The sequence below is a fragment of the Phaethon aethereus genome, assembly GCF_964289735.1.
Source record: "Phaethon aethereus genome assembly, chromosome: 17".
NCBI lineage: Eukaryota > Metazoa > Chordata > Aves > Phaethontiformes > Phaethontidae > Phaethon > Phaethon aethereus.
Genome location: NC_138593.1, coordinates 5,592,386 through 5,614,095, shown reverse-complemented (window position 1 = coordinate 5,614,095; position 21,710 = coordinate 5,592,386). Strand labels below are relative to the sequence as shown.

At 39.2% G+C, this 21,710-nt stretch overlaps 1 protein-coding gene across 1 annotated transcript in view; it reads left to right on the top strand.

The window, feature by feature from the left end:
• The window catches only part of TMEM132D (transmembrane protein 132D), a gene marked incomplete at both ends in the record, with an annotated part of 259,935 nt that overhangs the window by 108,305 nt on the left and 129,920 nt on the right, over nt 1–21,710 (top strand). The window lies entirely within an intron of this gene.

Here is a 21,710-nt window from a genome sequence, read left to right as displayed (position 1 = left end):
CAATTTCTCTGCTACAGTATCCTGAATTTTCTCAGCTAAACCATGTTGTCTCATACACAACTAAGTTTTATTGGTCAAAGAAGCAATGCATATATATGCCAAGGTCAAAGCTTCCTACTGTCTAGCACAATCTGTCAGATTCTTTAAAATCCTCGTTCAAAGCTATTTGAAGACAGTGTGAATATTTTCATCAACTGAAATGGGCATTGGATCGGAATCAAAGATTATTTCAACGATGAGTTTTCCATCACACTTTATCTTGTTGGGTCCATACAGTGCATTTCCCTGATTTCTCTTCCTCATCAGGAAAATATAATGCAACCTCATGGGTGAATTGAAGCTTGGCAACTTATTTCCCTTCACTATTCATTGAAGATTCAGTGGCAAGCCTTCAAAATGGCCCCTTGTACACAAAAAAATACGTTATTATGTCACTTTTCATGCAGTGGTTGTGGATTCTGTGTACTTTCACATGTTGAGTATAAGCATTGCTTCATGTTTATTAAAAGAAATGTGAGCTCATATACATATTAAATTTTATTGGAAAGAAAATCAGGCGAAGACAAGGTATATGCGTAACTCTCATATGACTTCTGGTTTGATTTATTCCATCTGAGTTCTCAGTTGAGATTTTGTGGTTTTCTCACTTTTGAGAACTTCTTCCTCATTGTTTGTAAACAAATGTAAAAAATTTGCACTGTATTATTCAATAAGTTGTTTTCCTCATTAAATTTAGTCATATCTGTTTTGCTATTCATTTCAAGAAGTAAGATTTATATGGGGAAAGAGAGTGTGCTCAACATTTTTGTGTAAACAATTTTTTCATTCGACTTGTTTGGTGTCACTAAATGTGCACAATGGGTAGCAGCTAAATATTGATGTCTCTTACCAATTTGTTTGCCTCTATAGTTCATTTAGAAATTTGACAAACTCTATTTGCATAGGGTTTAATTACTCTTAAACATCAGAGATCTGATCACATGAATGCGAAGGTGGCAATGTTAATTAACTAAAGATTCAATACTTTTGTGTTTCTGACAGTGTTACATGGATCAGAAAATAGTGTTAATAAAGTTAACTTACTGTGACAGGTGTAATTTCATGGATTAAGGAGGCACTTGTGCAAGTAACAAACTTAACCAGGATGCCTGGGCATTTCTTTATCGAAGTTTGAAATGTATCAGTCATTTTATTTGGAGAGGTTTTGGCACCGAAAGCTTATCGTAACAGGATTAACATATAAATATTATCACAGCCAGCAGGGTGTTTTAGAATGAATATTAACAGCAAATATTATGAATCTGTATGAGAATAACTAATTAAGCCCATCTGTCAAATATGATTTGAAGTTCTCAGTGCCATGCTTATTATGGGCTTGCAACAGTGTTCCAGATTAATGGTGAAGCAATTATAAAGTTCTCCCCAATTCTTCTGATTTCATTTTCAGGCAATAATAATTTTGCAACACTCTAAATCCTGACCCGTGAGATTATTAGATGGGCTTACTACTTGTAGCATCTGTACAGCACTTCTGTTCTTCTCTGAGAAGCATCTATCTTCCCTTCCTCTGTTGTCAATGTAGATGACCAAAAAACTGAGTAGAAAATGATGGGATGGGAATTAACCAGTGGCTCAGAAATGTCACTTGGAAAACACTTAAAAACCGATTGAATCAGGGAGATACATCCTAATATGTGCCATCCTTTACTTATTTCCTTTGGAAGTTGGCTGATCCTTCCTTTTCTTAATTCCTCAGGTAATGAGGTGAATAGAATAGCAAGATGAGATTAAAGGAGTACTGCATTTTGGGAACGTTTTCTTGGGTTAGTGCTGTTTGTCATTGAGCCTGAAATTGAGCATCTCTGCTGTGCTAGTGATGATTGAGAAGAATAGCCGAAAGTCGAAGCTCTGGATTCTTGTCTGTTCTTCTCCTGTGTTTCCTGTTGGACTGGAAGCACGCCAGGTGGGATGGGTTTGGAAAATTACTGAGGTGGCTGAAGATGCAGGTTTCTTGGGTTTTCCTCATCTGTAAAACATGATTGATAGCACTTTCCTGTATCCATAGCTTCTGTGGAGGCATTAAGCAAGATGTTTTGATATGGTACTAACAAGTGTCAGGATCCTCTTAAAACACTTTATTCGTGTTTGCATTTTTGGGTACAAGTGTTTGTTCTTCCATTGGATTTTACTGTTCTCTCTGCTTATGGCAGGAATGAGGCCATTGATCCAAGAAAGTGCAAAATAAGTATAGACAAAGCTTGGCCATCTCCGAGTAGAACCTTAATGTCTGGATATGACCGTTTACTGCCTTATCTCCAAATGTATTTGAACTATCTCATGGATAAGCTTTGCTCAGCAATTTCCTTTTCCTATGCTTATTGCTGGAAGTGTTACAAAGGTAGCATTTCTTTTGGTACTTCCCCCCTTGCACTCGTGGGTTACAGCTCTGCAGCACTTGAGGAGTTACTGGCTTGCACTGCTTGAAACCAGATGCTGGTCCCGCTATTAGTAGAGAAACTTAGTTTCATTTTGAACTACCAATGACCGAATTAGCCTATGATAATATTGACACAATAGAGACAATGACAGTATTTTCTTGGCTATATCCCTCATTTGTTCCTGTGTGTCTCATTTTTTTCATTATACTGTATTTCAGTGCTTAATTTTCTTAGTGCTTTTGTAATACAAGGAATTAACTCGCTATTAGGTAGTAACAAGGGACAGGAAAACGTGTGGCAGCATTGCCTTTGATTTGCCTACACAATACTTTCTTTTTATTACATTTATACCACTATCCTCACTGGCCTATATTTCTCACTTTGAAATTTAACATTTAGTTAAACTAAATTTTAACATTTAGTTTAACTAAATTTAACATTTAGTTAAATGTTAATGTTGCTGTGTTGTAACAGCAGTGAGCTATTGCCTCACTCTCTCACTTGTTGCATCTGCCAGTGCATTTGATAGACTCCCAAGAGTGCTGTAACCCTAAAATGCTTCTGAAGCAAAATAAGCAACAAATTTGACATAAATAACAGCCTAATCGCCACAATAATTACATTATGCCTCTTGCTGGTGTTCATCAAAATGCTTCATAAAAATAGTTTTATGTTTTATATCACCATTAATTTTTTTTTCCCTTGCTGTTCATGTGCTCACATGACTTTATCAACTAGAGGTATATTATTGCTTGGAAAGAACATTTTTCTACTCAATGGAATTACAGAAAAGATGTATGATGAAGCAAAAAAAAATTTCCAGTGTATTTTGTCCTATTATATCACGTGTGAATCGCATGAGCTTCAGTTTGTCATGAAGAAACAAAAGCAAGAAAAAGACTGTAAAAAGACATGCTTTCAGATGGGTTATATTCAAGTATAGTATTGAAAAAGCTGCCCAGGCAGAACGGGTAAAGGGCTGGGCTAGGCTGTGTGTTCGGATATTTTTATGACAACCCAAGAGATTATTTGACTATTTTTTTCTTCAAAAGATAGTGATACGTGAATTCTGAGGAAAAAAAGTTTTATTATATTGGGAGGGAGGAGGGAAGGGAGAAGGAAGATATCTTTTATGTGATTCCAAAATTACTTTCTGAGAATAATGATGCAGCCCTAAAAAACTGGCTATTCACTCAACATCATTGATGCTGATAGAATATGTTCAGATTTATGTTATTGTGCAGAAATAATATGTTAATTTGATTCTGAAATGCCAAAGTTTATCTCCATTTATAGATCCTAGGCATGCGGGTAACAATCAGCTGTAAACATATTTATCCTGGGTAACTTTAGAGTTTCATACTGTGTGCCATTTGGATTTTTCTTCTACCTGTGTTATTTGAAATCTCTCAGCTTCTCAGAGTTTGTATGTTGTAATGATGTGAAAGTATTAAAATCTCAGAAACCATGTTTACATTCCACTGGTTGAAAGCAATTAGTCACAAACTTCTATTTCACATTTCTCATTTTAAAACTTAAATGTGCCCTCTGAGAGAGAACGCTTTGAGATGTTGAGGCCCAATAAATTTGTATGAACCAACTCTCAGTGCATTGTTTTTTCACATGATGACTCACTTTTTTCATTTTAAAAAAACTATTATATTTACCAAGAAATGTCACTCTTGAAATCATCCTGCTCAATGCTAATATACTAGAAAAAAGGTTTATGGTTATCATCTTGAAGCAAATCAAAAGAAAAGAGATGAAATATTAACCAGCAACTATTGGATAAAGGCATTATTAGCTAACTTTTTCACCCACTTGCTTGAAAGAGACTCATTCATTTAAAAACAAAAAGATTGCACGAAAGCGCTACAAAGGCATGTAGATAGTCTTCTGGCATCTTGGAGGTGGACTCTGTTCCTACATCTCTGACATGTACATGAAGGAGATACCACAGGGCAATTCAACAGTCACACCAAAGAAGAAGATTCTCTTTAATCTCAGCTGAATTTTAGGGTTCTCCTTAGAGAGGAAGACTATTACTGTGTTCTTTTGTGTGTGAGCATAATGTTATTGGAAATGGAAAAAGTGACAATTAGCATTGAATTGCTGATGCTGTCTTTTGAAGCAGTTAAAAAAAAAAGAAAAATTCCCTCATTCAGGGATTATCCTTTTGAAATACTAATGTACGGTTATATAGCATTTACCATCTCCTAATGGCTTGCGGTTGGTGATACAGCTACATCATTGCTACATGCATATCACCTTAAGGAAAGCGGTACAGGTGAAGTACCCCTAAAATGTAACTTGACACGACTTAACAGTTCACAACAGGACTGAATAGTCAGGAAAGTAAAGATTATCAGTAGTGCCTGCACCTTTTTATACCACTATGGTATCCCTCCATCACCTGCAGGATTTTTTGTGCTGAAGGGAGAAAGTTTACACCTCTTTACAAGGGTATGTGATAAGCACAGAGATAGTATAAGGGCTTTTATTCTACTTTGTGGTCAAGTGCAAAGAATAAAAACATGTCAGAAAGTTTTAGGGCAGTGCAGCTGATTGTTGCTTTATATGGTTTTAGCAATGCAGGGTGAAGAATATATAGCGCTTCATGTTTCCAGAATATGTTGGTATGTGGACTGTTTTCTCTTGATCTTTACCACTCCTACCCTAGCTAAAAGTAACTGAAAAGAGTCATTGAAGCTTTGGTTACATAGCCGCTTTGGTCAGTACACATTGCACCCTTGGCTGCTAGAGGTTGCAGAGGGGTCAAAAGGGATCAGGGACACAGGGCTACCTTTTTCAGTGGCAACCCAGAGTCTGCAGATTTTCTAGGACTTGAATTCTGAAGCGGAGGGTTGGGATCACTGTCACAGTTACGCCAGCTCACTACACACCTCGGGGAGAGCTGGGGTTATCAACTGACAGCTCTCATTGCATGTGTAGGAATAATGATACAAATTATGAGACTGATCAGAGACGTCACGTTAATTTGAGAGGGTTTTGTACGAGGTCCAATTTGTGTTAGTATCTGTGGTCATTTTTAGCACATTATTGTATTTGGCTCTGCTTTTGTGACAGACTATCCCAGGTGGAAAGTAAATCCAGTGAATAATTACAGATTGTAGTGACTGCAGACCGGCCTCCCAATGGCCTAACTGGTCACAGGCCAGTGACTGCCCACCATCTTCAATATAGACGCCTCATCCAACTCTTCCGTCCACTCCAGGCTGTCCACCTTCCCAGACACCCTGGGAAGAAATTCTGTATCCTCTACAATGTCACAGCAGAAGACGACCTGAGAAAGTGTTTCTTCATTTGAGTTGGACCAGTTCCATGTTTCACATATGCTGGCATCAGGATAACCTCTCCCAACTCATTTCAGCTGTGACCCCGGGGGAGAGCTTTGAACAGAAGGAATTTTGGCTGCAGGAAGCATGCTTGTAAGGAAGGATGAATTTAATTTCCTGTCCTAGCTCATCTGAAAGCGGGGCGGGGGGGTATCTGCTTTGTATTTTTTGATTAAATTTTATTGATTTCTATTTTATATGAAAAAGTAATCATGGAAAGCAAGGATCCAAAAAGTACTGCATATATGAAGTTACCTAATGATACCAAGATTGAATGTGTAACAGATACTCAGTATTCCCTTGTTCATGAGCCTAGCTAGGAATTTGAGAAAAAGTGTGCTATCTTCATCAACAGTTATCGTGATAGCTCAAAAGGTGGAGGTTTGTTGAATGAACCTGAGAAGTCCTGGGAAAAATTCTGATGATTCCTGAGTTCATGTAGCCAGCGACTCTATTATAATGCTGTCATGGGAGAAGGCAGAGTTACATTTTTGGCATTTCAAGAAGTTCTCAAGACACAAAGTTGTCTATGATGTGCTGGTAATTAGGCTTGTTTTCTTTGATATATAGTACCTTCTATAAAGTGAGGTTTTACAGCACAGTGATCAGCATGACTTTGCTAAAATGCTAGAAGTTGTCTAGAGGGAGTCTTCTGAAGAATTGCTTCTGTAATTGCTCAGATTAAATTGTCTGCCTCTGTAAAATCTGCAAACAATAAATAGTTAGGTGTTTAATCCCCTTTCATTGAGAGTTCTTGGCATACAGAACTGGTGCTCAAATAATTGGAGGGAAAGAGTCTAAGCCTAAGTAATTTGCTGACAGAAGTCAGTGACAGAGAGGGCGGATCACTTGGATACGCTGGTTTCTGGTCCTCTCTTATCTCTTTCTCCCTGGGTGATATGCAGGTGTTCTCTGGGTATTTCTGCCACTTTCTTGGTAGAGAAGATGCCCTTCTTTCTATATGGTGTTGAAGGTAGCTAAAGGACATTTCCAACAGTGTGGATAACCTCAGGCATGTTTAGTGTCTTTATTTTTACCCTGGTATTATCCAGTGTGATAAATATAATTTTAAACTTGAGGATGAATGATTTCCCTTAAGAACCTTAAGGATTCTTCATCATAATCATGCTTGCTCTGTGTTTGTGGTACTTAGCACTGTAGTCCTTAAACCTTTAGTAACTCCAAGGCTCAAAGTAACAATTCTAGTGGGATAAAAACAGTGTGCTACCCATTGCAAAAGAGACAACAAGTTATCTCCTGTCTATTGAAAATATAATATTAAATGCAAAAGTGTGTCTTGTGACAGTATCTCTAATAGTGCTGTTGATTTTCTTTTCCTTGGAGGAAATCTTGTAAGAAGTAATACTAATTACTGAGAGAGTTGGAAAGTGGGTGGATGACTTAAAATATCAGCGGAGCCTGAAAATATGCCTGTTGCTGTTGAGGCATGGGGATTCCCATTTTGAGGATGAAAAGAGTCATCAAATCTAGCTATCACATATAAATCAACATAGAGCAAAGTGTGAATCAGAAGGTTAACAGAATTACATAATACAATCTAGCATACATATGCTACATCCATATGCTGGAGGTACAAGGCTGAAGTTCACTGGGCATTTGAGTTATTTTATGGCTTCGACTCTTAATGTACAGATTTCTTGATGACCCTACCAAGCTAGGAATGCAATATTAAAGATTTGTGGGTTGTTTATATGAATTGATGACGCAGATACAACTCATCCGCTAATTATTTCACCTTGGTCACCTCTTGGCCTTTTAACCACTTCTATAGGGTAATATAGGGCTGCTGCTCTGGCTTGATAGAGGTGCAGAGAGGACATAGGCTAAACTTTAGGGACAGTTCTGACACTAATACATGACATCACCTTTTACTGTTTATGTACATGCAATGAAATGGGATTACAGAGCTAGGTTTAGGATGAGCTCCATATAAGTCGATACAATGAGCAGGGAGCTGCACTGAGCTGATCACTAAGACAATGCAGAGGTCAGTGGGGCGTTGTTTTATGACCCACTGTAACTGCACAAGCCGTAGTAACTTGCCCCGGGTCATGTGGGAAGTGTGACAGAGCAGGAGTTACACAGAGACCTTCTCATGTGTCAGTTTGTCCCTTGTGAGTCACCTTACACCAAAGGCTGGCATTCTTTTTTCTGCTGAGGAAACCCCAACCCCCAGCAGTTTATGTAGAGTTCTCTGGAACTGGTAGTGTGTCTTAGACCTCTTTTTGAGTGTTTTTAACTTCTATACTGATAGAAGAAATCAGGCTTTGTTAGGACAATAGGATGTCTTGTCTTTGTGGACGTTGATTCCACCATACATACAGGCACATATGTAAAAATCAGCAGCAGGACAGAAAACTGAGGTGTGAGATCCCATAGGCAAAGCTGTCTGTGCGATCACGAGATATTTTGGATTATATGAAAGGAGCGTGTAATGTGATTCATTCCTCCCCCTGCATGGTAATCTGCAACAAGCAGTATTTCCACCTCTACCAACACACTCCATCTTCTGCAAATGTTTTCCAGCCTAAGGTGTAGTCTGGAGTATAAACTTTTAGTGTCATATAGAACTGGTTTTGATGTTCAGTACACTTTCAGTTTACAGCTCTGTTAAAGTCTGAATCTTTCAATTTGAAATCCATCCTCATTGTGTAAGTTCATGAACCATGTGTTTTATGTGTGATATTTTAACACAAAATTGAACATAGGAATGCATAGAAAATATGTTACGTAAGAAGTTAGACAAAACTACATTTCAGAGTGTGTAGGAGTGGGGAACCAGGCTATATTTTCTATGGCAAGTAAGGGAGCCAGGAAGACTGGCTTGTTGCGTGATTCTTTGGAAAAGTAAGGAATCATTACAGGATACGTTTCCATTTGTTACTCAGGAACACTGAGAGCTTTTCCATGCAAGTATAAATACGATTTCATATTAGGTACACTTTAAAATTTGAGTAACTGACAATCCTGCTGTTTTGCCTTTGATACAAGACCAGCCTACTCTGGTCATGATGCAAAGCCCCAATCCACTAGCAAATGCAACCATCTGATAAAGAGGCTGCCTAGCACCCATTCTGCACTCCCCTTGAGGATACGAAGAAGATGTAGGGATCAGTTGGCTGTGATGACTCTGTCATTGAAATTCATTGTCGGGGTGGTAGTAGAGGGATTGCCTACACTTACGTAAATGTGTTAATATTATTCTTAGTTTCAGGGTTTACCTGAAGCTAATCTTCAAATGTGCCAGTAGCTGAATGGATGACTACTGTCTCCATCTTTTCTTGACATATTTTTTTTTTCTGTCATGTTGCAAGAATGCATGTCTGCCTTTTCCTCAGGTTTAGCTGAAATACTTGTAGAATACCTTTGATGTCGGCAAGATACTATCTTTGTTTAAAGTCTTTATTTACTGGAAGCTTTCCTAAATCCTAGTTTTGTGAGCTTCAGCATGGGGACTGTGGAACAGGATAGCTACTCAATTTATACTGCCGAAAGTTAGACTATATTACTTTCATCTTCTATGTCTTACACTTTCTAAATCAACTGTAAAATCAATCCTAAAGCATCTGTTTCTGATATTTATATAATTCCTATTTCAGCTATACTTTAATGCACCAAAGTCTCCATAATTTTGTTTATAGTAGCATTATCTCGTATTAAAGATGAAGGCTGTCATACCAAGAGACCAAGAAATATGTGTCTGTGTGGCACAGAGTAGTGCCACGTGGAGATAAATGGGCCAACTTGACTGTGACACAGTGCCACGTGCTCATTCAGCAAGCCCTGGTCACAGAACAAGCAGCATCTTAGGAAACAGGACTGTATGGCATCGTACATGGCAGATCGCTGTGAGTTCAGAAGAATGCAAAGTGCTGAGGGGGACTCCTTAGTTTTCAGTTTATTTGAACCTTATATTTAATCTTATGCTAGAAAGAAAATAATTAGCTTTAATAATTTTCAATCTAATTAACGTATTCCTAAGTGGCAAATATTGTACCTGGAAACAGATTGATTATGAAGTGTTTCCTCTGAGATGCACTTTCATGTTAATTGTTGAAGCAATTAATTTTCTTACAGACACATGGAGATCTTTGTGTGAATTAGTGAAGGAGAGGAAAGCAAAAGGCATAGAAGATAGCAAAAGAAGAATATATTAAAACACTAAGATTATCACAGAATTAGCGAATAGAATGTATGTACAATGTGTTATATATGCTGTACATATATTATGCATTTGTCAACATCCTTAACAGAGAAGCTTTCAAAAGTTTCAGAAATTAGAACATCTTAGAATTAAGTTTTTATGCATATTCATTAAAAACAGTTTTACTTACATGAACACATGGTACTTTTTCCATAGGATTATGGGCAGAGAAGAATTTGGCAGACAAACTCTGACAGCTCCCCTGAACTTACAGTTTGGAACTATGTGGCAGATTTTTATAGGGAAAACAAAGAGCAGGTTTGCATTTTGGATGCAAAATCCAAAGTTTAACCAAATATCCAAACCCTTGCCATTTTTTGAGTCCTCACCTGAAAGCATAAGAAACGTCGTAATGTTCTTCTGTTTTTGAAATGGTTATTTCCATTTCTAAACATGTTTTAATGTGAACAGGCAACGCTGTTCTCTTAAACTCTACTACACAGGCTAAATGGCTACAATTCTAACTTTGTTTTCCCCAGAAGTTTAAAACTAGACACACATGAAAATTTATCTCTGAGTAGCTTCATTTTTGGCAAGGTTATCGGCTACTGAATGGAGGACTGTGCAACAAATAACTTTCAATTATATTTGTAGCTATCAAACCCACAAATAATATATTCCCATCCTCTCACCGATATCTTTATTTTGTGTTGGAGATACACATACGCACTCAGTGCATACATACTGTCTATATTGCAATTCTTTTTCAGTTCTAATAGATTGAATCGGGTTTGATTTTATTCACATTCAATACCAAGAACTCTGTGGAAGAGAGGTGTTGTGGGTGTATGGTACATTTGTTTTCTGTATTGTAGTGAGATAAACCCCTGACTTAGTCCTTAAGAGTCTCAAAGAGAATTACGACGTCTTGATGAAAAATTGCTATTTATTCAATAATCAAGACTTTGTTCTCATAAATGACATGAAAATATATCTTGTTTGCAATGGCTGTAAGCAGCAAATGATCATGGATTTAGCTGGCTCTAGCGCATGGGGATAAATGCACAGTTTCAGAAATGTAGCCTTCCAATCGAGCCTTTGAGACAGAGGGAGTTAGCAGTTGTTTTGTAAAAGCAGTATTTTTGCACTTCAGGTTTCTAGTTTTGGCACTCTCGTTATGCTTATGTAACTCTAGTAAAATATCTTCTGTTCAGGGGTTTAAGGGATTAATCTTGTTTGTGAAAAGAAACGCTTCTTCTGCTTCTTGCATAGACCACAAATAAAGATTTTACTCTACAGTTGTAATCACTTGTAAACACATTGAGAAAGTCCTAATGTACTGCTAAATGGTAATCCAGATGCTCTCTTCAGAAACACAGAAGTTATGGAAGAATTAAGTTTTAAAAGAATGCACAATTACCAGCCAGGTGAAAAGAGCGGGCAATTCTTTGCTGGCAAGCAGAGTCTTGTCTGTATAGGTCTGCTGGCCAGCGGGGGTGAAAGGTGATGCTCTCATCTCTCTTTCATTGGCGAGATTGAGTGTTTATTTTTCCATAACAAAAATATACCACAAATGGAACTTTTGAAAGTGGAGAAGGAAGACTTGTGCTAGGGGCAGAGTAAGGAAAGCAAGTATTTAGATGGAGACTAAGAGAGAAAGCAGTATGGGCATTATGAAGATCTTTACAATGCAAACACAAGGAAGGGATAAATTACATTGCTTCATTTGCAGCCCTAGCATTCTTTTACTGTAGTTTTAATAAATGCATTTGTTTTTCTGTATTGCCAGTTAGATTAGCCTGTAAATCCTGCTAAAAATTCTGGTAGTACCAGTTAAAATACCTTACCGCTGGATGTTAGTACTGTGGTGCTTGGTCAGGTTGCCTCGTTCTGTGGCACTGGCGCGCTGGGTGATCTGCCTTCCCCACTCTTTGGGAGTTCTCCTTTTGGCTGAGGTGCCAGAGAGAGGGGTTCCTGGGAGCGAAGGCTGGGATGTGGCCGCTCACTCGCCTGGGAGCAGAGCAGCATCGTGCGTGTTTGGGCCTTCGTGTGGTTCTCTTGGAAGTCACCGGAGTTTGCCGCGGAGCTGGCTCGCAGGTGGGCCGTTGTCGGGGCAGGCGCGTGCTGGGCCCTGAGCGGGCATCGCCAGCAGGCCGCCGGAGGGAAACCGGGCGGCGGGGAGGAAGGGGCCGCTGCTTTCCCGCTGTCACGGGGGAGAGCCAGTGCGGACGTGGGCGCGTGCCGGGTGGGGTGCCGCAGCATGCGTGAGCCCCACGGCCAAGCTGGGAGGCACTAACCTGCCAGTGAAAGCAGACAGGCTGTTAAGACCTGCCTGCTGTCTTCCTCAGAAATCGGGGCAATTACCAGCTGCGGTGTGCCGTGCCGTGCCCGAGGGGAGGTTAACCAGAGCGTATTTTAAACAGTTGTTCCCAAAGAACTAGGAATCTGAAGATCGTTGTTTAAACATCTGGCTGTGGGGTGACACCTAAATACCGTTTTTCATGGCGAGTTCTAAGTCACTTGGATGCTATGGTTTTAACAAGCAAAAATCTGTACTTAAATCCATCAGAAAAGTAGCATTTTTGGTCTGTAAGCGTGCAGAACTCTCCTGGTCTAAAATTAGAAAGTCAATTTGTCTGCTAAGCCAGGGGAACAAGAAGCTCTACATGCCTTCTGAAATTAGGAATGAAACAAGCTGTATTGAACTCATCTATAGCTTTACACCTTCAGGGCAGTGGCTGAAACCAAGATAGACAATATTTCTCCAGGCTGTCACAGTTATTTTACAAGAGGAAAAGGAGGAGGGGGAGGAGAGAGTTGCTTTGGTCTGATCTCTAAATGAAATAACTAGCAGAACTTTTGAAATCATCCAGAAGATTAAAGGACACTTCAAACAGTCTACTATGTCAAGTTTTAATTTATTCTGCTGAATGTTTCTTCCTTAATTGTCACAAAACTCAGACATTAAAGCTAACAGAGTCATGTGCCCTGTTAAAAGGTGCTGGTACTTCAGAAGAAGATGTTACTGGAGAAAAGGGATGCGGAGGGAGGTCTTTCATGTGGTGTAGACCTAGAAAAAAGAATTAAGAAAATAATTTAATGCTTTTCATTTCTGTGTATAGTACTTGGGAAGGATTTAATATTATTGTAGGTATGTAAGAATCTGTATCTTTTTTGTTATAGTAGAAGTGAGTGTCATTGCAAAGACTTGCTCTGAGAGATATGAAGTAGATCTGAAGGCACTGACCATAAGCAGCTTGAATTCACACTGTCTTCAACAAAACTTGAGCCTAGAGGTGTGAGGCTTTTGAAAACTTCAGTAACTTTTAAAGAAATACGTGACATGGTGCACGCAACTTCTGCTGCTTTTTTTCCCCCAAAGGCCTCGGTAGAAATTTAAAAATAAATTAGTACAGCTACATATCAAGCCTTAAGAATTATTTCTATGACTAATAAATAATTCAGACTGTTACTTGTATGTATGCATTATTAGGTGATTGCAATTTCAGTATATTGTAGATTAAATTCACCTTAAATTTGTGGTGTGGTAACTGCATCTCAGTGTGCATAAAGATGTCAAGTTAATTTTTTCTAGCTTTTTTTTCTCCTAAAATACGAGATTTTTTTCTGTAGCTACATTAGGTCTTAATTTGCATCCTGTTTCTGCACTCTGGATATTACTTTCTTTTTTGTTTACACATCAACAATAATCATGCTTTCTATTTTTAACGTTTAATATTCCTCCTATTTTAGAGAGATGTCAACAGGCAAATACATATATTCAAGTACCTTAGCATGCTGTGCATATCATCGCTAATAATAGGTATATGATGTTTTCTTCAAAGTAAAGAATTTATGCTTATTTATGTCATAAATACAGCTAGCAGCTCTATACGTGTGCTAACTCAAGAATACATTTGTCATTTTTAGTGAAGTAAGTAAAGCAAGGAACTGTAGCTAGGTCAATTTTTCTTGAATTTCATTGTTTTTTCTTTGGGGGAAAAAGGGGATTTTTAGCCAGGTTTTCTGAGGAAATGAGCCTTATGTTACCATGCTGCATGTGCATATGTGTTTTAAATTTGACAGCAGCATAGCTGACTCGAAGGTGATTGTTTTCTTATATGTTTAATGAAAAAAAATATTTCCAGTAGAGGAAAAAGACATTAGAGAGTCCCCAGGTGGCTGAATTCTTATCAATAGCCAATTATGGAAAAACCTTCAATAGGAGCTTGCACTTTCTTGGTCATGAGGGTCGATCAACTGTGAGACAGAGCTCTGTAGGAAACTAGCTTTTACTTGCTCCGTCATCATGGAGCTGCTTCTTTTTCATGATTATGTAATTCGCAGAAAATCTTGCCTCTGTAGTGCAGACCTGGCTTAAGTGCATAGCAATTGATAGTGTGTTGTAATGTTGAAAGGGCCTTTTGTCAAAAATAAGGTCGGCTGGATTTGGAGTTCAGTAAAGGTTCCACTTTGATGTATCCTGAAAGAAGGAAGTGGGAATTCCCAGCCTAAAGTGCAGGACAAGCCAACCCAAAATGTTAAGGATGTAAGCTAGAAATCTGTAGCTGGGCTCTCGGGTAGAAACTGCAGTATAGCTTTTGCATTTGAGTGAGCATAGCCAATGACCTAGAATAATAGTAATTACAGTTGTGTTTTAAGTGCTCCCAAATCTTCTAGGCTTTTTATCAGCAGGAGCTCTTCCTGAGCCACGTAATCTCTGCTGGGATGCAAATAGTCCTGGGGAACCCTGCAGTCACGTTATCTTTCCCCAGCACAGTTGGGAAGGTGGGAGACAAGGAGCTGGGTAGATGCACAGTCACTGAAGCAACCACCAGCCTGCTGTGGGAGCTCAGGGAGGCGTGTGCCCTCGGAGCTGCCACGGTGTGGTGTACAGCGGGTCCAGAGACCCCCTTGTCATGGCCGGCTCCGCACAGACACAGCAAGGTGTCGGCCCTCTTCCGTGGAGCGCTCCCTTAGCGGCGACCTGTGACCGCAGGCCTGTGATGCTGGGCAGTGAGATTCTCTGTTCAGGATGTGGAATTGGGAAAAAGGTAAAAACCACAGCTCTGGAAGCCCGATGTAAAAATTCCCTTTCACTGGAATGCAAGGGAGACATTTCCATTGCTCTCGGCTCTCCTGTTCAGTGCCAGTACAGGTTTTTTTGGAGGGCCGTGTTTTCTGCTAGAGCTGGGCTATATTCTCCGCTATATGAGAACATGAGTGCTGTGGTATAATGCTCCCAGTTCCAAGGACTGAATCTGCCTGGCTGCTTAACAAGGAGCTACAGCTGCATCCTGATCTGAATAACATCTTCAGTACTCTGCAGCTGCCCTATTTATCTCATCTTCATTTTTCCATGAATTAGACTTATTTATAAATACCTGTCTCCTTGTAGCACACTGAAAGCTGAGAGCTGGTAGAACGTGGTTCAGTATAGTCCAGCTGTGAAAAGATACAGGCTGAGTCAAAGCATGTTGCTTCAGGGACAGCCACTGGCCTTAGCTGAACGGGCCAAAGCGTTAGGACGAGCAGGGGTAACTGCCCGTTCCTCTGAGGCGAGGAAGCTTCTTCCTTCCACCTCCAGCGGGGAAATTTGTTTGCTTCTCCCTCAGTTTCTCAGGAGGATGCAAAGCGCAGCTGACTCGGAGCGTGAAAGCGGGTGACGTATCTGGAGTCTGAGGAGCGTGGGGTTGGTTAAACGCCTGTCAGGTACAAGAGCTGTACTTCATTCTGCTTTACAGCAAGGGAAAGGACTAGATAAGGCAGAATGAGCCCTTCAGAGGTTAATATTGCCTGAACACCCCAGTTCCACCTGAACTGTGATGAATGTAACAGTGTTCACTTTGAAGAGCATACAAATACTAGCTGTGGCATGGAGGCACACCTTGATATCTCTCTTTGACTCCAAAATGTAAAATACAGATTTTCTGAAGAGGAAGATGTCTCAGTAGCAAAAATGGAAGTCAAATCTTCAAGGTTAAAAAGTTCTGTCTAGCCTTTCACATTATTGCTCAGAAGAATTATTTTTGCAAGTTAATAAACCACATGCATTCACCTCATATAGCTATTTCCCTCCCTAAACAAATTGCTTTTATTGTCAAAACTACAAATTTAGGCATTGTGATCGATACCGTCGTTTTATGAGCTGTCACTAAAGGGACTTGAAGATGCAGCTTTGCTTGATTGTCTAGGAATAAAGATTGATCAGCCCCATTGCTTTTTCTGTATAGATTCTCGGTTGATTCACATACAGTATACAAAGCAAAACGCTATCACCTCATCCCTCTTCAAAATCACATAGTCAATAGCTTTTCCTCTGTGCATTTTTGCAAGCACTTGAGAGTACAACCCCAATTAATATGTTAAAAAGGGCAGAGAGGAGGAACATGTTTTGGTGTCAGGGTCTTTCCCTGATAGAAAAATGTGCTTTTAATTCCAAACTTTTCTTGGTTCATTTCACAAAAGGTATAGAGCCAAGAGCGTTAGCTTTTACTCTTTCATGTTGTCTTTTGTTGTTTTTTGGAAAGAAGACAAGAGAAAGAAGAATTCCAGATGATAATGAAAGACTGCTGGCCCGCAGCAACTGTTGAGTCTTGTGAGGCATTTTGGGACAGTAGTCAGTGTCATATGCTGTTCCCATTGCCCCAGTCAGAGAAGGCAGGCTGTTTTAAAGGAAAATTAAGTCCTTGTATATATTGTTGTCAGGGAGTTCGCTGAACATAATTATTTGTAATGGAAAAAAAGGGTATTGACTGAGCTGGGTTATTTTCCTTGTGTATACTCAGTTACCAGATACAAGTGTTGCTGTATTCATAACATAGGTAACTTAACGTGTTTGTGCATGATACAGGTCACACAGTGTCCACAACTTATTTAGACCTTAAGTTAGTTACGAAATTACGTGCCTCAGCTGCAGATTTTTAAGGAGGCAGGGGTGGTGTATCATAATCTTCCTATTCTTCGTCTGCCATATTAAAATTGTGAGCTCTTCAAGGCACAGATGACTTAAAATGTGTAGGTGCTACTCTCATCCAAAGAATAGCAGTGATCATTTGGGGCTGGCTAGCATGGATGAATGTGTAAGTCACTAAATAATAATTTCTGAGGAAACCCAGAATGTTTAGGAAATAAAGTGGCTGGTCAGATGGATAGGAGTAGCGCCGTGGGTTGTAGAACAAGATTTATTAGCTCCAAGGGTAGAGGAAAGGGGCTGGGCCCCGGGCGCCGAGCTTGGCTCTGCCGTGAGGATGTGGTGTCACCGTTCAGCCGAGCCAGCGGCTCTGCCTGCTGAAGGGGGGGCACCGTCCTTCCCCTCCTGCTTGTCCTTTGTGGCCTGACCTTACAGGGAGCTGGTTCAGGCATCTAAGCTGTCAGAAACCAACATTACAGAAATATTTTTTTAGTTCCCCAAAATAGCTTATTGAAAATCCCCTGTGAGTGCCTGGAGGAGGGGAGGAGCCGCAGGGAGTAGCGAGGGTACGGAGAACACAGCGAGTCAGTGGATATGGCCCTGCCAGCAGCAGCTGGAAGTTAGCAGCATCACACTCGGTGTGACCTTAGACGAGTGATGATACATTCGTGACTTAGTTTTATCACATATAAGAGTGGGGACAATAATACCGTCTAGCTCCTAAGGGTGAGGTGATAATATTAAGCATGACATGCTTAGTGTATATAAAAGCTTTTGAAAACCTTGGATGGAAGGCTTATAAAAAACCAAATATTAGCGATACAGTGGGTATCACTCTGTAGCAAGTCTAACAGTCCTGTATGTAAGTATTGTTTTTCGCTGAGTCTTTTCCATAGACACATTAACTTTGCTTTTATAGTCTTTCGGGAGGCACCGTATTTAGTTTTTCCTGTTCAAGGTTCACTGACCTATAATCCTACTGAAATGGAGTGGAAAGCCCATGAAAATTTCACTGCATTTGCACTCAAGTGGCGCATGGCCATGGTGTTAATTAAAAAAAAAAAAAAAAGGAAAGAAAAAGAAAAAAGTGCTAGTCCTCTATTCTCCATGGAGACTAAGCATACTGAAAGGGGTGGGAATACAAAATATTTTCAATCTTACATTGAAAGGCCAAGATCAAAAGTTGTTCTGGTTAAAATACTGTGCAGATGTCAACATGCCAAGTTGAATGATAAGGCATTTTGCACAAATACTTTGCAAAATAGTTTGGATATGAGATTAAGAGGAAATTCTCTGTACCGTTTCTAATGGGTTACTGGAATAAATCTTGACATATATTGTCTGTGCCTTTGTCAGATTTCTACCAGAATGCATGAGCCAGAAAGTATAATACCCATCCTGGCAATAAGGAATTCTTGTTTTACAAGGTAACATTCAAATTCTTTTAGAGGCTCATAAAAACTAAGTAAAAGAAGATCCAGCAGAAATTGAGACGTTCCATGTGATTAAGATGTCTGACTGGCATAGAAGCCTATAAAATAAGCTTTCCCAAACGCTTGCCTTAGGAAGGAAAGAGTGAGAAAGAGAACTACATGGAAAGTATTCCCCAAAATGCAACAGCAAACTTGTTTTTGTTGATAGCTAGTAGATTTGGTTCAGTGCTATTTTTCAGTCATTTGGAGAACAGGAAAGTATAGCTGATAAAGCCTTATGGGGGGGGGGGTAAATACTGGTTAAATGAGAAATGGACAGCAGGAAAGAATGAACTTTATAACTTTTTGCTCCCAGGTGAATATAGAAGTAGTATATTAGTGACGTCCAAATAGCATGTTTTGCTTGATATTAGGAAAAATGCATGTTAATGTGGGTTCTGGGATTGAAAAATCACTAATTTGACTTTTTCCGTCTCAGTCGCATCCCGTAGAATGAGATTACTCTCCCTCTGAAAAGTAAACTGGTCCTTCTGTAAGCAGCAGAACTTCAGAAACCTGGTTTGTTATGGATGTGTGCTATGGGTTTTTTTCATCCTCATGCCCTTCTGCAGTCTGCTAGTATTATATATTCCCAACATCCTGCTCCCTCCGGAATCCCCAGCTCTTTCCCATGTTCCCTCATTACAAGCAAAACAAGTGGGCAACATCTCGTGCTGAATTGACGCTGACACTGTTGGGGTGAGGCTGACAGATAAATGCACAGACAATTTGCCTCTAAGATTAGTGCTCTGGGAAAAACAGGTTAGAGAAGAACAGAACCATCTGGCTGTTCTTGTTGCGTATGATTAGGAGAGTTTATTGAGTCCCCCGGAGCTCATAGTGGACAATGCTAGTTTCTTTTATTTTTTTACCTGTGTGGATCTGTTGCTATATGTTCTATAAATAGAGCCAAAGATGTCTATACATTTAGCAGACCAAGGGGAAAAAAGAGAAGCAGAATTCAGAGAGGAGGGTGGTTGAGAGATTTGTGCAGACAAGTCCTCCTACTATTGACATGGATAGTACCTTGCAGACTTTGGAGTCCTCATTTATTGAACACACGCAGGAGGCTGTTAAGTATAAAGTATGAAAGACTTGTTGTCTTGTTCTGTTTGGATTTGATTGTGAATTTGCTTGAACAAGAACTGTGAGACTGCATCGTGTTACTTTGTGATGGAGTCTTGCCAAAGATATAACTACCACAACAAGATTTCTATATTAAAGTATTTTTGAGGTATTGTTCAAAAAAAAATCAAAAAAGGCCTTGCCCTCTTGCTACCTTTAGGCCGTTGCTGAGCAAATACATCATTTTGGGAAGGCGCAAAAGACAAAACACACACAATAAATGCAAAAATATATTCAGTTCAGTATTGCTGTCTGCCTTGAAATTGGTTTCCCCTGTCACTAAACAACTGAGAAGATGGAAAGGTTCTGAAACAAAGGGAAAATATTACCTGACAAAAATGGTTAGTGCTTGTTATCTGCAGAGAGTGTTTAATTAAAGGCATTTAATTTCATTTATTTAGGTAAATAAATGAAAGATGGGCTTGCAACATAATGAAATATGAATTTAAAAAAAAATGACATTGTTGAATTTTGTTTTATGAAATGTAGCAAACTTGAAATGAGAGAGAGGACATTTTATCATACAGGTGCTGGCACTACGAAAAATACAGATGGTTTTCATAACTGTTAATGCGTCTCAGCAGCCAGTGCGGCATTTTTCTTGTCATGTTCTGTGTGGGAAATCTAACTAATGGACTGGTTTGCCTTGCCTGTTATTTTTGTTCCCTGGAGTCAAACCAACAGATGATTCCCTGAGTTTCTTCATTTGCTCGGAATAATTTGGTAACAAGCATTTTTGTCTGTCATGGATCCTATTCTGTATTTCTTTAACACTGTAACGGACTGTCATCAAGTCATGGCTCAAACTTAGGGGCCGACTTTTGCAAGCAACACTTCAGAAAGTAACCCATTATTTCCCAGAGGCTGAAAAAGTACACCTACCTTTTTAATACCTTTTTTTTTGTTAGGGTATTTATGTTGAATCTGTTTATTCTTCCCTAACTCCCTTTAATAGAAACTAGATGTGTAATTATTTTAATAACATTGGCTGGGTCAAAGGAATTATTTTGTGCCACCTCACAGCTAGTAGGTATTAAGACATTTAATTTTGAAGACTACTGTGTATGCAGGAGTTTTCCATTTCAAAAAGAATAATTAGTGCTATTGTTAAATTAATTGGGTTTATCCTTGGTCATCTTTACATCCCAGAATGACTGACAAAACAGGCTAGTTAAAATGTTTTCTTTACTTAATCATCACTGTGACTATATTAATGGCTGTTCAGTTTTGGTGCACAGAAAGTCTTTGGATCAATGATTTGATCTCGAGTTGCTTTGATTTTAGTGGTTAGCCTAATTTGAAAATGGAAACTGCATCTAGCATGCACCTGAAAAAATGTCTATGCATTCAGCTCCTTATGTGACTTTAATCATACAGCCACTTTTTACTAAATTTAAATGTTAAGTGTTAGTGCGTGTGGGGCAGATTCAAATGGAGTGTACTCTTAAAAATCCCAGGAAAACCTCAGATAATCTAAATTTTTTTAAAATTGTGATTCTGGAACAGGAAAAAGTTGCCCCCTTCCCCCCAAAACCCAACCAAAACACCTTCTTCTGTGTAGATCAAGAGACAGAGCTCTTAAAAAAATACTTTGCTGTGTTCATTTGTAACGTTAATTTGTTTGCTAAAGCTCTGACTGGGTGTTTGATTTTATTTAAAGGACAGTGTGAATAGCCTCCAGTGTTTAATTTAGAATTTCTACAATTTCTCTCTTCTCTTAGATGAATCCTAATGAAGGAAGCATCTTTTATATGTAAGGAAAGTTGTGGTTTCCACCACATTTATAGTCATGTTTTATTTAGGACATTTTATTTCCACTTCTCTTGGGGCAGTATCTAAATTCCTTGTCAGGTAATTAACTGTATTAGATGTGTTAGATTAAAACATTTTAACATTTTTTTGCTCACAGAAACAACATTTAATGAATTAATTCAGTGTACATCATCTCACTGGGAGCTCTGTGCTCATTTTCTGCCTGTCCAAAATTGCAGGAGCTTTTGCAAGGTCTTAATGCAGATGTGCTGCTGATGTAGGCACTTATGTTGTCACGTTCCTCTATGCATTGGAAGCTCTTTAATGGCTCTGGTATATTCTTCGTGGTTTTTCCTGTTTCCTGGTTTTTTCCCCTGGTTTAAGGAGCTTAGTGCTGAATGACCCACAATAAAATGTCAATTTGTAACACAGTATGAAAAGCAGGTTGTGACTTAATGTGATGCTATCTATCCCCTGGGCAATAAATTC